The sequence below is a fragment of the Chrysemys picta genome, chromosome 13 (genome assembly GCF_011386835.1).
Source record: "Chrysemys picta bellii isolate R12L10 chromosome 13, ASM1138683v2, whole genome shotgun sequence".
Lineage (NCBI taxonomy): Eukaryota > Metazoa > Chordata > Testudines > Emydidae > Chrysemys > Chrysemys picta.
Genome location: NC_088803.1, coordinates 15,841,853 through 15,857,660, shown reverse-complemented (window position 1 = coordinate 15,857,660; position 15,808 = coordinate 15,841,853). Strand labels below are relative to the sequence as shown.

General features: G+C 42.8%; 1 pseudogene; it reads left to right on the top strand.

Moving 5' to 3' along the window:
- Positions 1-7,336: 7,336 nt before the first annotated feature.
- On the top strand, positions 7,337-8,164 carry LOC135975214 (olfactory receptor 5V1-like; annotated as a pseudogene).
- The last annotated feature ends 7,644 nt before the right edge of the window (positions 8,165-15,808 follow it).

The window sequence follows — 15,808 nt, the reverse complement described above, 5'->3', positions numbered from 1 at the left end:
AGGACAAAAATCCCTGCCTTTTCCATTTTTTAATGTATGGCATAAAATGAATGTAAACACCCTAAAATATTGATTCACATCTAGGATTTTTGGCTCTATTGTTCTTGACCCAAAGGCTGCATCATCTTCCTATGAACCTCAAAGCTTACCGGAGTATTTAACTTGCAGTTCCTCTCATCTGAGGCCCGATTACTTCATCATCTCCTGGGATGGAATTTGGAGCATAAGGTGATTGATTGTACACTTCTTTTCCGATATAACGCTGTTCTCGGGAGGCAAAAAATCTTACTGCATTATAGGTGAAACCACGTTATATCGAACTTGTTTTGATCAGCCCGAGTGTGCAGCCCTGCCCTCCCAGAGCGCTGCTTTACCGTGTTATATCCAAATTCATGTTATATCGGGGTAGAGGTGTATTTGCATTGAGGTGAAAGATCTGATCAGATAATAGGATCATTCTGTAATTGAATAGTGAGTCCAGCTATTGCAGAAATTCATTAGAAATACACACTCATCTGGGTCCATTTGGATCTGGAGTTTTGATTCAAATTTTAGCCCCGAGTCTGAATATGTCAGACTACAGTGTTGATCCATAAACTAGAGCATCCTGTATTTGACTTTGGTTAATATATGGGAAAGGTAAAACAAAAAAACATTACCCACTGGAACAACTTACCCAGGGCTGTGTTGGAGTCTCCATCACTGGCAATTTTTAAATTTTTAAAATGTTTTAAATCTGCACTCTGGGAGAAGGGAGGACAATAGTCCAGAGGACAATCTTTCAGCAAACATTCAGGACTATAGACTTTAATATTACCATTCAGAGCTCCTACTGAGCCTCCAACATCAGTTTAATCAGGCTCAGAAATGGGAACAGGAAAATAGGACTGGGTGCTGGATTTAAAAGCATAGGCTCAGAGAGAGGGGGAGCTCAAGTGAGCCCAACCTCCAGAGACTGGGGCATCTAGGATAATATAGGCCTACCTTGGACTCCAGGTAAGATATACATGTGTAGACGCTTTGTTATTTTAAAAATCCTTTTCTCTTATGCTTTGTGAGCAATGGCTAATGTGCAAGGTGCTGCAGCATCTAGGAGTGGGAGAATCACAGAATTCCACTCCTGGGAGGTAAAGACATGAAGCCTGGGATTTGAAGGGGTGCACTCAGCGAGACCAGAGAATGAGTCAGAGCTTCAGTGAGCCCTGAAACCATGAGAAAGCCAAGGCCCTGATGGCATGTAGGCAGGGATTTTAAAAGATGCCTAAAGAAGTTAGATGACTAAGTTTCAATGACCTCTAATGGGAGTTGGGCATCGAATTTGCTGAAGTCCTTGAGAAGAAAATAAACTTCCTTTGGTCTTCTGCTCAAGCAATCGGGTGTTTCCCCCAGTGTAATGGCCAAATGCAAACACTGGCAATTACATGATGCTGACTCAGAATTCTTCCTCATTTTTAAGAGCCTGAGAAGTTACAGTCAGAGAACCAAATTCCAGGTTGTGATAAGGCCCTTTACACACTTCTACAATTCTCCTCATGCAGAAGCAGTGCAGGGCCATTGTGCACAGAGCAGTCCATTCTCCCACAAAGCAACACATGCGCATCCTTAGACATAAGGACTTGGCACAGATGTGGCCAGTGGTGGAAATTAGTGTATTGGGAGGGGTAGCGGCCACTCTGAGCTACTCTAACTCACTCTTGTGAATGTGCGAATCCCTCGGAGAAGCCTAGAATTTGAGATTCGCAGAGATATCTTAAAGCCATCTTTACCCTCCACTGGGCCCTCTGCACTACACCTCCTTAGAGGTGCAGCATAGACTGTAATGTACAGTGTATAGAATGTAGTGTAGTCAAGTATGGCAAGCTGGGGCTAAACTCTGTAGCAAGGTCTCTGGATTATTTTGAGATCTGGTGCAGCAGACTGAGAATTCTGCAGGAACTTGATTTCAAGTTTTAAACAGCTGGCTCTTAATTAATTTATCATGAAAATGAATAAAACAATCAGCGCACTAAAGTCAATTTGTTCTCTTATGTCTTCCCATTTTAGTTTCCAGCATGAAATCGATGTGCTTATGGACTATACCACCTGGCATTATGATGTTGTTGGGCAGGGGAGGGGAGTTTGACTTACAACAACTCTTTAAGAGACAGTTAATAATTTGGGCACATGGGATAGTGTGGGAAGCAGTTTGAAATAAGCAGACTAACCATGTGAGTCTGCCAAATAAATCAGCAGTAAATAACTAACTATGTGGGCAGTGAGATTGTCCTCATTAAGTTTCAGAGTTAACATATGTGACAAAGTGGGGGATTTTCTTAGTGTTATGTGATGAAATGAGGGATTTTCTGTATATTTTCCATATGCTCTGCATGTTTGACGAGGTGGTGGAAGAGGGTGTTTGGTGTTACAGAGGACGAGGTGTGACCTCACCTAGCAGCCTGGACCCCAGACAATGGCCTGTACACAGTGGAACTTAGCAACTGGTGACCTGGAGGCCCACCTCATCTTTGAAGCCAGATGGTTTTGGCCAGTGGGAGGACAAAGGGCTGAGGAGAGAGGTCCCTGGTGATCTGGAAGGCAGCCAGTTCTGGCCAGTGGGAACAAAGGGTGGAAGAGAGAGGGTTCAGGTGACTTGTGTGCCCAGGAATGAAGATAAAGGATGGAGAAGGGGCTTTTGGGAAAGTGATATAGGGTGGTCAGCTGGAAGGAGGCCGCTTCTCGACTAAGGACAAATCAGGGCCTTGAGCTCACATGGACTGTGCTGAGAATTTCTAGGCTTGAGGGACTTCTTGTGCTGTGTTCCAGACATACAAGAAACCCTTCTGTTTTACACTGGCTGAGAGTCACTGCAGTCTAGAGATCGGGGTGGCATTGCTACCTGTGGGTTTGGGGGCCGGGGAGTCCAGAGTGAGTGGACTCCTTGAGAGGTCTCATGGAGTCAGATAGGTGTGCTGAGGGCTCAGAGGTGCAGTCCCAGGAGGCAGCGGGGCCAAAGAGCCTAACCCCAGAGACAGAGTGCAAGCCTCACGGAGGGCTGTCACACTGAAGGGAGTTACTCACAGGAACTGTACGGAGCCAAGAGAGCAATGATGCTGTGAGTCTGAGACAATATCCCATTTAAGTGAATAAAGGAAATTCACATTTCTCTCTGAACTAGTCTTTCAGGCTGTCTGCAGACACAGGAGGAAATTCAATTCATAGTGGAAATGTTTGCTTATATTTTCAGGGCTACCTAGGTAGATGCACAGTTCCCTAAAACTACAGGGCAGATTTGAAAATCTCTACTATAATTAGGCTTGTCAGAATCTAATTTTTTTTAAAAACTTTGACAGATAATATAGCTATTTATGTTTAAGCACTTTTTCTGTGTGTATCAATTTAAAATTTCACAGTTGCACAAAATTATCGGGTTTAAGTATTTTTTTCTGACTTTTATTAATATAAATGTTCACAGTTGCAGGACATTGTGGGTGGCTCAGGCTAGAGGGCAGATCAATCAACAATTATTTATTGTCAGTGGACATTGATTTCAAAAACTTGAAGATTTATAATGGTTAAAACATGAATTGCCAACAGCACATCTCAAAACAAACTAAGTAAATATCCTTAAACCAAACTCTAAGAAGTTCTAAAGCAACATTTGTTTTCCTTTCTCTATCTGTAAATTTCAATTATGGAATAAAGTATTTGTGTGTGTATAGTGCAATTGACATTTACTGACATTTACCAATAAAAATTGAATCCTCCCAAACTTAGCTATAATGTCTTTGTGTCTTCTGTGCAATGCACCCTACATTTCTTGGAACTTACCATGTCTCTGTACAGAAAGGAGCTAGTAAGCGATGAATAAATAAATATATATACAGATATATAAATGATAATTGATTCACTGCTGTTTGTGGTACATACTAAAGGTTATTTTCAAATATTTGTATGAGGATGATGGTGAAGAAAAAGAAGAAAAGCCATAGTAACAGAAGATGAAAGTAATGATGAAAAAGAGCAAAAGAAGACAATGAAATTTTTCATGGAGGGTAGGTCCATCAATGGCTATTAGACAAGATGGTCAGGCATGCAACCCCATGTTGTGGGTGTCCCTAGCCTCTGACTGCCAGTTGCTGGGATAGGATTACAGAGGATGGATCACTAGATAATTATTCTGTTTTGTTCATTCCTTCTGAAGCATCTGGCACTGGCCATTGTTGAAAAACTGGTATTTGACTAGATGCACCATTGGTCTGACCCAATCCTGGCCATTCTTATGTTCTTATGCACAAATAGTTAAGAAGATGATAATGATAATGACAAGAAACAGCATCAGTAAAAGAAAATCTGAGAAAGAAGACAAAAAGATGATGATGAAGATTATGATGAAAAGGAAGAAAAAGAAGAAAGTGAAACACCAGCAAAAGAAGTAGAGGCTAAGGAAGAGGAGTATAACATTTATTCACATCCTAAAGATCACATTTTTCAAAGCTTTTTTCCCATCTTTGTTCCACAAGGTATAAATGATGGGGTTTAACATTGGTGTAAAAATGCTATATAATAGTGAGATCAGTCTGGTGCTACCCTGTGAGTAACTTTAACTGGGTCTCAGGTAAGTGAAGATAGGACTGCCTTTTGTACAGAAGGACCACAGTCAGGTGGGATGAACAGGTGGAGTATGCCTTCCTCTTACCCTGGGAAGAAGGCATATTCAGTATGGTCGAGATGATGTAAGTGTATGATAGATGGATGCAGGCAAAGAGTGTCCAGGCTATAAGCAGACCAATGAAGATGAGCAGGCGTTTGTTGAGGGAGGTGTCCCAACATGTCAGCTCAGCTTTAAGCAAAAGTCATGGTACTGTCTCTCAGGAGAAAGAAGGACTACAAACCTCATTTCTTGATTTTCTGGGGGATATTTCCCAGCCTGGAATACCTGTCCTCTACTACTCGAGTGAAAGCAGGTCTGTTTTAGCTATTAGTAGGTCCCTTGTTCTTTTCTGGGTCCAGCTTGTAGAGGAAGACATAACATGAACATAGAGCCATTATTTTAGAATTTTGACCACTCCTATAGACTTTGGACCTGAAGCAAGCATAATACATCTTGGACACTAGAGGAAATACACAGTGAAGTGGCATTTATAAGGAATAGCCAGCATGATCAATAACAGATCATGCCAAACCAACCTATTCTCCTTCCTTGACAGGATTACTGGGTGAGTGGATGTGGTGACACAGTAGACGAGATACATCTTGATTTTAGTAAGAAGGGTTTTTACACAGCCCCACATGACAGTCTCATAAACGAAGTAGGGAAATGAGGTCTAGATGAATTATTATAAGTTGGGTGCATAACTGGTTGAAAGACCAAATTCCAACAGTATGGTTCGCTGTCAAATTGTGAAGGCGTATCTAGTAGGATTCCACAGGGGTCAGTCCAGGGTCCGGTGCCATACAATATTTTCATTAAGAATTTGGATAATGGATTGGAGCATGTGCTTATGAAATCTGCAGATGATTCCAGGTTGGGAGGGGATGCAAGCACTTTGGAGGACAAGATTAGAATTCAAAAAGACCTCGACACCTGGGACAATTGGTCTAAACTCAACATGATGTAATTCAGCAAAGATAAGCACTAAGTACTTCACTTAGCAAGGAAAAATCAAATGCACAACTACAAAATGGTGGATAATTGGCTAAGTGATAGCATTGCTGAAAAGGATCTGGGGTTAGAATCACAGAATCATAGAATATCAGGGTTGGAAAGGTACAAGCTCCAGATGGTAAACAGGTTATAGGGGTTAGATCAAGGTCAGGGAGTCAGGATATCTAATTTCTATTCCTGGCTCTGGGCAGGAAAAGGGATCTAATGGATAGAGAGGGTTAGTAGGAAGAAACTGTAAACTCCAGGTTCTGCCACTGACCAAACTGAAATGTTCAGTCTTGAATCATAGAGTATTAGGGTTGGAAGAGACCTCAGCAGGTCATCTACTCCAACCCCCTGCTCAAAGCAGGACCAATTCCCAACTAAATCATCCCAGCCAGGGCTTTGTCAAGCCAGGCCTTAAAAACCTCTAAGGATGGAGATTCCACCACCTCCCTAGGGAACCTATTCCTGTGCTTCACCACCCTCCTAGTGACATAGTGTTTCCTAATATCCAACTTAGACCTCTCCCACTGCAACTTGAGACCATTGCTCCTTGTTCTGTCATCTGCCACCACTGAGAACAGCCAGGCTCCATCCTCTTTGGAACCCCACTTCAGATAGTTGAAGGCTGCTATCAAATCCCCCCTCAATCTTCTTTTCTGCAGACTAAACAAGTCCAGGTCCCTCAGCCTCTCCTTGTAAATCATGTGCCCCAGCCCCCTGATCATTTTCATTGCCCTCTGCTGTACTCTTTCCAATTTGTCCACATCCTTTCTGTAGTGGGGGACCCAAAACTGGACGCAATACTCCAGATGTGGCTTCACCAGTGCTTAATAGAGGGGACTAATCACTTCCCTCAGTCTGCTGGCAGTGCTCCTACTAATGCAGCCCAATATGCCATTAGCCTTCTTGGCAACTAGGGCACACTGCTGACTCAGATCCAGCTTCTCGTCTACTGTAATCCCCAGGTCCTTTTCTGCAGAACTGCTTTGTCCTTGTTTATAGACCATTCTCCTTTCTGTGGCAGCAAAGTGAAGACATCATCATGGAGAATCAAACCATGCCAACTGAATTCATCCTCCTAGGATTTTAGTATGTGATGCTGACAGACCAGGTGCCAGCTCAAGCTGAAGCGCAATGTAAATTCATTTGTGAATTAGTGTAGATCAAAGTGATTGTTAAATGTTTTTGGTATTTAAACTTTATGAAAAGTAATAGGATGTTACATGCATTGTTTTTACTTATCCTGTTATAATGTAATAGCAAATATTTACATTGTAAATACCCCTGTAACTGAATAACCCATCAAAGGAGGTAGAAGCTGCATGGAATGCAAATGAAGAACTTTAAAAGAAAAGTGCTAATTTCAAAACACATGGTTATTGTCTGTGGTGATCAGAAGTCAAAAACTCTAAATGCTTTCCTCACTCCCTGTCAGCAAAGGAAAAGCCCATGTGGGTAGTGACCCTACTGGTTCTTTTCTGTGAGAAAAAGATGTAAGCATGGATTCAGGGAAAAATCCTTCATCTCTGGACTGTTTGGATTCTAACAGCGTAGAACAACTGAACGAGAAGACGAAAATCCCCAGAGTTATTCTGGATAGCCCTGAGAGACTTTTGAGAAACTGGCAGATTACTACATCTCTGCTTCCATTTGGAATAATAGACTGTGACTCACCTGTACATATATTTTACAGGGTTTACATTTCCTATGTCTTGGGTCATCTCCATCATCTCCATCTTCACTCTCTTGGGGAACATTCTTATAATCTTTTCTTCTTTGTGGAACCACATCTCCAAACCCAAATATGCATCTTCCTGGGGAACCTCTCCCTTCTAGAGGTCTGCCAGACCACCACCACCATACTATAGATGCTGTTGCACCATTCCTTGGGTAGAAGCAGTATCTCCTATGTAATATTTGTGGTACAACTGTACTTCTTCCTTTCCTTTGTGGGTGCTGAGTGCATCCTACTGGCCACCATGGCATATGACTGCTACATGGCCATATGTAACCCGCTGCGCTAAACAGTGCTCATGAATAGGCGGATTTGAAATTTGCTGCTGTCCATCTCTTGGCTGAGTGCTGCACTCAACACAGCTGTGCACATGTTTCTCACCATCAACCTGCCCTTTAGGAAGGCCAACAGGGTCAGCTATTTGTACTGTGACATCCCACCTTTGCTGGCCCTTTCCTGTGCAGACATCTCTTTCAATGTCACCATGATACTGGTGTCCAGGATATTCACCGGGTAGAGCCCCTCCCTGTGCATCGGACATTTGTGTGAATACATTGTTTTTAGGATACCGAAGGTACATTCTCCTCAGGACCTACTTCACTGTAGTCCTGTTCTACTATGGAAGTGATATCTTCATGTATGTAAAACCTCTCTCTAGCTACTCATTGGACAATGACGGATTAATCTCCCTGATCTACAGCATCGTCAGCCTTATGTTAAACCCAATTATCTACATTCTGAGGAACAAGGATGTGAAGGGAGCCATGAAAAAGTTCCTTGTGAGGAAAATGTTCTTCTAAGAGAATCAATAATACTTGCATTGGCACCTAATTCTACCTCTGGGAAGTGAGTGGGATGTAGTATGTTAGAACAATTGGCATCTGGGAGTCAGGACTCCTGGGTTCTACTCTGTCCTCTGAAAAGGGAGGGGGTTTTAGTAGTTGGAGGGGGCTGCTGGGAGTCAGGAGACTGACTTACATTTGATGATGTTTGGAGGGGAATGGGCCTACAGGCTGGAGCAGGGGAGTTGAAGCCTCAGAGTGTTGTAAAGAACTTTCATGACTATGGAAGAAAGCTTTTATAGGGGTGTTAAATGTTACTACTATGTGTCTTCAATACCACAGTAAATTGGTGCTGCTACCATCGATGCAGCGGTGTCAATTTAGCGGGTCTGGTGAAGTCAATGGGAGAGCACTCTCCCATCATTGTCTGTAATCCACTTCAACAAGAGGCAGAAGCTACGTTGCCAGGAGACAGTCTATCCACAATGACTCCAAGCTCTCTTTTTTGAGTGGTAACAGCTAATTTAGACCCCATCATTTTATATGTATAGTTGGGATTATGTTTTCCAATGTGTATTACTTTTCATTTATCAACATTGAATTTCATCTGCCATTTTGTTACCCAGTCTTGAGAGATCCTTTTGTAGCTCTTCACAGTCTGCCCAGGACTTAACTATCTTGAGTCATTTTGTATCATATGCAAATTTTGCCACCTCACTGTTTACCCCTTTTTCCAGATCATTTATGAATATTTTGAATAGGACTGGATCCAGTACAGACCCCTGGTGACACCACTATTTACCTCTCTCCATTCTGAAAACTGACCATTTATTCCTATCCTTTGTTTCCTATCCTTTAATCAGCTATCAATCCACGAGAGGACCTTCCTTCTTATCCCATGATAATTTACTTTGCTTAAGAGTCTTTGGTGAGGGACCTTGCCAAAGGCTTTCTGGAAATCCACTGGATCCCCCTTGTCCACATGCTTGTTGACCCCCCTCAAAGAATTCAGGTAGATGAGTGAGACATGATTTCCCTTTACAAAAACCATGTTGTCTCTTCCCCAGCAAATTATGTTCATCTATGTGTCTGAGAATTCTGTTCTTTACTATAGTTTCAACCAGTTTTCCCAATACTGAAGTCAGGTTTATTGGTCTGTAATTGCCAAGATCCCCTCCGGCACCCTTTCTAAAAATTGGCATCACAATCGCTATCCTCCAGTCATTTGGTACAGAGGCTGATTTAAATGATAGGTTATATACTACAGTTAGTAGTTCTGCAATTTCACATTTGAGTTCCTTAAGAACTCTTGGGTGAATATGATTTGGTCCTGGTGACTTATTACTGTTTAGTTTATCAATTTGTTCCCAAACCTCCTCTAATGACACCTCAATCTGGGAGAGTTCCTCAGATTTGTCACCTAAAAAGAATGGTTCAGGTTTGAGAATCTCCCTCACATCCTCATCTGTGAAGACCGATGCAAATAATTTATTTAGTTTCTCCACAAAGGCCTTATCATTCTTCAGTGCTCCTTTAGCCTCTTGATCATCCAGTGGCTCCACTGGCTGTTTAGCAGGCTTCCTGCTTCTGATGTATTCAAAACAAATTTTGCTATTACTTTTTGAGTCTATGGCTAGCTGTTCTTCACATTCTTTTTTGACCTTCCTAATTATATTTTTACACTTCATTTGCTAGAGTTTATGCTCCTTTCTATTTTCCACACTAGGATTTAACTTCCACCTTTTAAAGGATGCCTTTTTGCCTTTCACTCCTTCTTTTACTTTGTTGTTTAGCCATGGTGGCACTTTTTTGATTTTCTTACTATGTTTTTTTTGAATTTGGGGTATACATTTAAGTTGAGCCTCTATTATGGAGTCTTTAAAAAGTTTCCATGCAGCTTGCAGCAATTTCACATTTTTGCACTGAAATCTTTTAATTTCTGTTTAACTATTAATTAATTTTTAATTCTATTTAATTATCTAATTAATGTTTCCCATACCTAGGAAAGATGTGGACAAAATGAAGAGCGTCCAGAAGAGGGCAACAAAAATGATCAAAGGTTTAGAGAACCTGACCTATCGGGAAAGGTGAATGAAATGAGCCATGTTTAGTCTTGAGGAAAGAAGATAAAAGGAGGACTTGATAACAGTCTTCACATATGGTAAGGACTGTTATAAAGAGAATGGGAATCAATCATGTTCATGTCCACTGAAGGTAGACAAGGAGTAATGGGCTTCATCTGCAACAAGGTAGATTTAAGCTAGACTTTTGGAAAAAAATAACTCTAATGATAGTTAAGCTCTGGACCCGGTTTGTTGAATCCTCATCATTGGAGGTTTTCAGGAACAAGTGGACAAACACCTGTCATGGCTGGTCTTGCTTGACTTGGTCGTGATTCACTGCAGGGGACTAGACGAGATGACCTCTCAAGATCCCTTCCAGACTGACATTTCTATCATTCGCTGATATGTATATAAGACTAAAACATTAAAATTTGGGGCCAGTCCTTCAAATACTAAGGATGTGGTCCCAGATTTTCAAAAGAGCCTCAGGGAGTTAGGCACCCAACTTCCATTGACTTTTAGTGATCTCGTTTCTGCCTCTTTGAAGATCACAGCCATATGTAATTGTCTGATTAATCGACTTACATCCTCTCTTCTCCTGCCAATGCACATGAACACCTTTACTCATGTGAGGAAGAGTCTCAAGGCCTGTAAATTCCTCAGAGGTGTTTCAGTTTTACTGAACTTTGATGCTCTGTCCCTGATGGGGGTGCGTGTCAATAGTGGGTGAACTGAACATTCCCTGTTGCCTAACTCCCTCAAAAGCTGAGCCTTGGATTTTAATCAGAGTCTAAAGGCTTTAGGTGCCCATCTCCTATTGAAATTCAGTGTGAGATAGCCTAATTAAAAAAAGTTCCCAACCTTTTTGTTTGTAAAGTCATTTAATATATTAAGATGAAAAATGCTATGGAAGGCATGGGCTGCAAAATTTACCAAAGAGCTATATTGGCCAGGAGCGTGAAAACAGTCACACCACCTAAATGACATAGCTATGCCAGCAAAACCCTTGGTGTAGAAGCAACAATGCTGATGGAAGAGTGTGTCTGACAGCGTAGCTATGTCAGCAGAATTCTTTTTGCTCACAGATTCTGTGTCTCCACTAGGGGGCTCTGCTGGAACACCTATACCAGCCAAGGGTCTATAGTGTAGAGAAGCCCAAATTAAAAAAAAATAGATTTACGTATAGTATTTCTTATTAGCCGATATTTATTTCTTATAAACTTACACTAATTAGTCCATTTCCATCTGCTTTTATATAATATTTAATCCTGTTATATGTATTTTTCTGCTCTGCAAAATATGTGGGGTATAGTTTGTTTAAAAGAGTGTTACACAAAGTAAAGCTGATTTTATATTATTCTTATTATTATTCTCTCTCTCTTACCTAGAAATAAAGTGTAAATTTTTAACAGTGAGAGTAATTAACCACTGGAACTATTTACCAATGGTTGTGTTGGATTCTGCATCACCTTTCAAATTGAGATTAGACATTTTTTTCTCTAAATGATCTGCTGTAGGAATTATTGGCTGTGTTCTACAGGAGGACAGTCTAGATCATAACAGTAGTCCCTTCTGGCTTGAGAATCTATGAATGTATAGCTAATTGTAGGACTCCCATCACTATGATAACTGAGCATCTCACTAGTATTAATAGTTTAGCTGCAAAACCAACATTGTGATGTAGGGAAATACTTGTATCTCCCTTTGATGCAGAAGGCTCAGAAAAGGCAGTGAGGTTTTTTAATGGACATGTGCCTACTTTTATTTGACAGACTTCTGGATTTTTGGGGCCCTAATTTCAGCACAGAATATCCAGGAGGCCAAGGGTTTCTTACATGTACAAAGTGGGGCTATGCCATCCCTGCCGTGGGAGAAGACATCTCATGGAAAGAGAGGCCTACAGCAGAGCAGGTGCCATTTCCCTAGAGCTGTATACAGAGGGTGCACCAGACAGAGAGAGAACAAGTATAAGAATGACTCTGTAGCCTGGTGGTTAACGCACTTACTTGGGAGACCCAGTGTCCAGTCCTCCTGCTCCAATGACTATTTAATTATTTACCTACAGTGGAACGGTTTCAGCAGGATAGATTGAGGGAGGCCCCCACTCAGAATATCCTACAGCCCACTGGTTAGGGCAGAAGTTTGAGAAGTGGCAGAGCCCTGTTCAATTCCTTTCTGACCTTACGGTGCATGTAGTTCTTCCATATCCAGGTGAAAAGAAGAACAGGAGGACTTGTGGCACCTTAGAGACTAACAAATTTATTAGAGCATAAGCTTTCGTGGACTACAGCCCACTTCTTCGGATGCATATAGTTTCTATATGCATCCGAAGAAGTGGGCTGTAGTCCACGAAAGCTTATGCTCTAATAAATTTGTTAGTCTCTAAGGTGCCACAAGTCCTCCTGTTCTTCTTTTTGCGGATACAGACTAACACGGCTGCTACTCTGAAACATATCCAGGTGAGTAGCCTAACCACTAGGCTAAAAATTATAATGGAGCACCATCTTCTCCCTTCTTGCCAAACAACAAAACAAATTAGGGCTTAGCACACACCCCTCTCTTTGCCATATCCCACTGGCCACATTAGTGGGCTCCAAGACCAGTGTGTTGGGTTTGATGAATCCCATTCGGAGGTGCCCACCTCTCCCCATTTATTGCATATGGAGCCTGGGCACTGAACTCAGCCTATATAAATTCCAGACTCCCAATGGTTTCCTAGGCACCTAAAAGTCAGGCCTGGTAACACTCAACATCTCCATGCCTAAGTCCCTTTGTGAATATAGTCCATAGTTCTTATGGTGAGTACTAAGCAGACAGTCCTGGATGCTGCTTCACTGCAGGTGATGCCATGAAGAAGCATGGCACCTATTTTGGCCCGTCCTGTGTTCGCACACAAGTATCTGTGGACTCCAGCATCATTAAAACACCATTAGATGTAGGGGGTGGTTGGACCACACCTATGTTCCCTTTCCCCACAGCAGCACTAGGACTGGTATGCATTACTGGTCCCTTGTTGAAGAGGGTAACAGAATATAGAAATGTAGAGGTGGAAGGCATGTGAAGAAGTCCTGATGTCTGTCCTGAGGCAGGACCAGGTAAACCTGGACCCATCCTTGACAGATGTTTGTCTACCCTGTTCTTAAAATCCTTCAGTTATGGGGCTTCCACAACCTCCCATGGAAGCCTATTCCAGAGCTTAATTATTATTACAGATAGAAACCTAAATCTCCCTTGCTGCATATTAAGCCCATTACTTCTTTTTATACCTTCAGTGGACATGAAAAACAATTGATCACTGTTCCCTTTATAACAACCCTTATCAGTCCCTCCTCAGTCTTCTTTTCTCAAGAATAAAAATACCCAGGTTTTTTTTAAGCTTCTTCATAGGTCAGGTTTTCTAACTCTTTCACCATTTGTGTTGCTCTCCTCCGGACTCTCTCCAATTTGTCCACATCTTTCCTAAAGTGTGGTGCCCAGAACTGAGACCTCACTAGGGCCATGTAGAGTGGGGCAATTGCCTTTCATGTCATACATGTGACACTCCTGTTAATATACCCCAGAATGATGTTAACCTTTTTTGCAACTGCATCACATTCTTGACTCACATTCAGTTTGTGATCCACTATAAGGGGAGGTTTAGGTTGAGGTTGGATATTAGGAAAAACTTCTTCACTAGGAGGGTGGTGAAGAACTGGAATGGGTTACCTAGGGAGGTGGTGGAATCTCCTTCCTTAGGGGTTTTTAAGATCAGGCTTGACAAAGCCCTGGCTGGGATGATTTAGTTGGGGACTGGCCCTGCTTTGAGCAGGGGGTCTCTTCCAACCCTAATATTCTATGATTCAAGACTGCACATTTCAGTTTGGTCAGTAACCAGGAGTTTACAGTTTCTTCCTACTAACCCTCTTTATCCATTAGATCCCCTTTCCTTCCCTGAGCCAGTAATAGAAACTAGATATCCTGACTCCCTGACCTTGATCTAACCCCTATGACCTGTTTACCTTCTGGAGCTTGTACCAGACCTCAGGAACCTCACTGCTAGAGCACACACAATTCCCATTGCTGAAGAATGCTCCTGACTCCTAGAGCTCACTGCTCTAACCACTACACCATACTCCTTCCCAGAAACTGCAACAGAATCATAGAATATCAGGGTCAGAAAGGACCTCAGGAGGTCATTTAGTCCAACCCCCTACTTAAAGCAGGACCCCAGACAGATTTTTGCCCTAGATCCCTAAATGGTCACCTCAAGACTGAACTCACAGCCCTGGGTTTAGTAGGCCAATGCACAAACCACTGAGCTATACCTCACCCCCACAACCTGTCTCCAATCCCCCTGTGATAATCCAATATACAGTACCCAAAACTTAGAATAGAAACCAGTGCTAACTTCCAACCTCTGCTTCTCTAACTAATAGACCTATTCAGCTCAAAAAGTCGAGAATAGAACCCAGGCGTTCTAATTCTGAGTCCTACGAGTCACTAAACAGTTATTTCTTTAACTGCCTTATATTTCCACCATGCAAAGTACCACAGTCCACTTGATATTGGGATCCATTTGTTTGGTGAAACTGGAATGCTTACCTCTTCCACCAGTAGAAATCAGACCAATAAAATATATTATTGTACTCATCTGGTGTCTATCAGATAGATAGATAGATAGATGAGGGAGATTCAAAACATACATTTAAGAATGAAAATTCAGAATTATTATAATAGCAACAGCCATATGTGAAATGTTTCTCACCTGTCAGTTCAAATAAATGGTGTTGGCCCTGCTTTTCTAACAATGAGGACCTTGAAGGAGAACTTAAATATATTTTACTTTAAAAGGACTCTTGAAAACATATGCTCAGAGCATCTGCTGTTTTTTCTGGGATGACACTGCTTTGGGTGAAGTTAGGGGGAGGGGATGGGAGGGAAATTTCCTCTCATTATTCTCTGGGGAAATACATGCAGGGGTTAAAGTAACTTAAAGGACTTACCAGTACGCTGGAGTCCTGAGCAGGGGGTTGGGGCCTCAACTGGAAGGGGTGTGGCCTCAACTGGAAGAGGTGGGGCTCCGGCTGCAGTAGTGGCGGCTGGGAGACCCGGGCCCTTTAAGTCACCATCGGAGCTACCAGCTGTGGAGGCAGCTGGGACCCCCGGGGCTTGGGGGCCATTTAAAGGGCCCTGGGCTCCGGCCACTGCTGCTGTGGTGGAGTCCCAGCCCTTTAAATCACCGTCCAAGCTCTGCTGCCGGAGCCCCAGGGTAGCAGCGGTGGCCGGGGGCTCCGGCAGAGATTTAAAGGGGCCAGGGCTCCCGGCAGCGGAGCCCCGGGCCCTTTAAATCACCAACAGAGCCCCAGGGGCTCCCGACTGCCACCACTATCCTGGGGCTCGAGGCTCTGTCAGATATTTAAGGTGCCTGGGGCTCTGCTGCGGTAGTGGCGTCCGGAGCCCTGGGCATTTTAAATCGCTGCCTGAGGCCCACCGCTGCTTCCCCAGGGCTCCGGCAGCGGGGCTCAGGCAGTGATTTAAAGGGCCCAGGGCTCCGGCCACTGCTACTGCCCCTGGCCCTTTAAATCACTGTCGGAGCCCTGGGGTAGCGGTGGCGGGGATC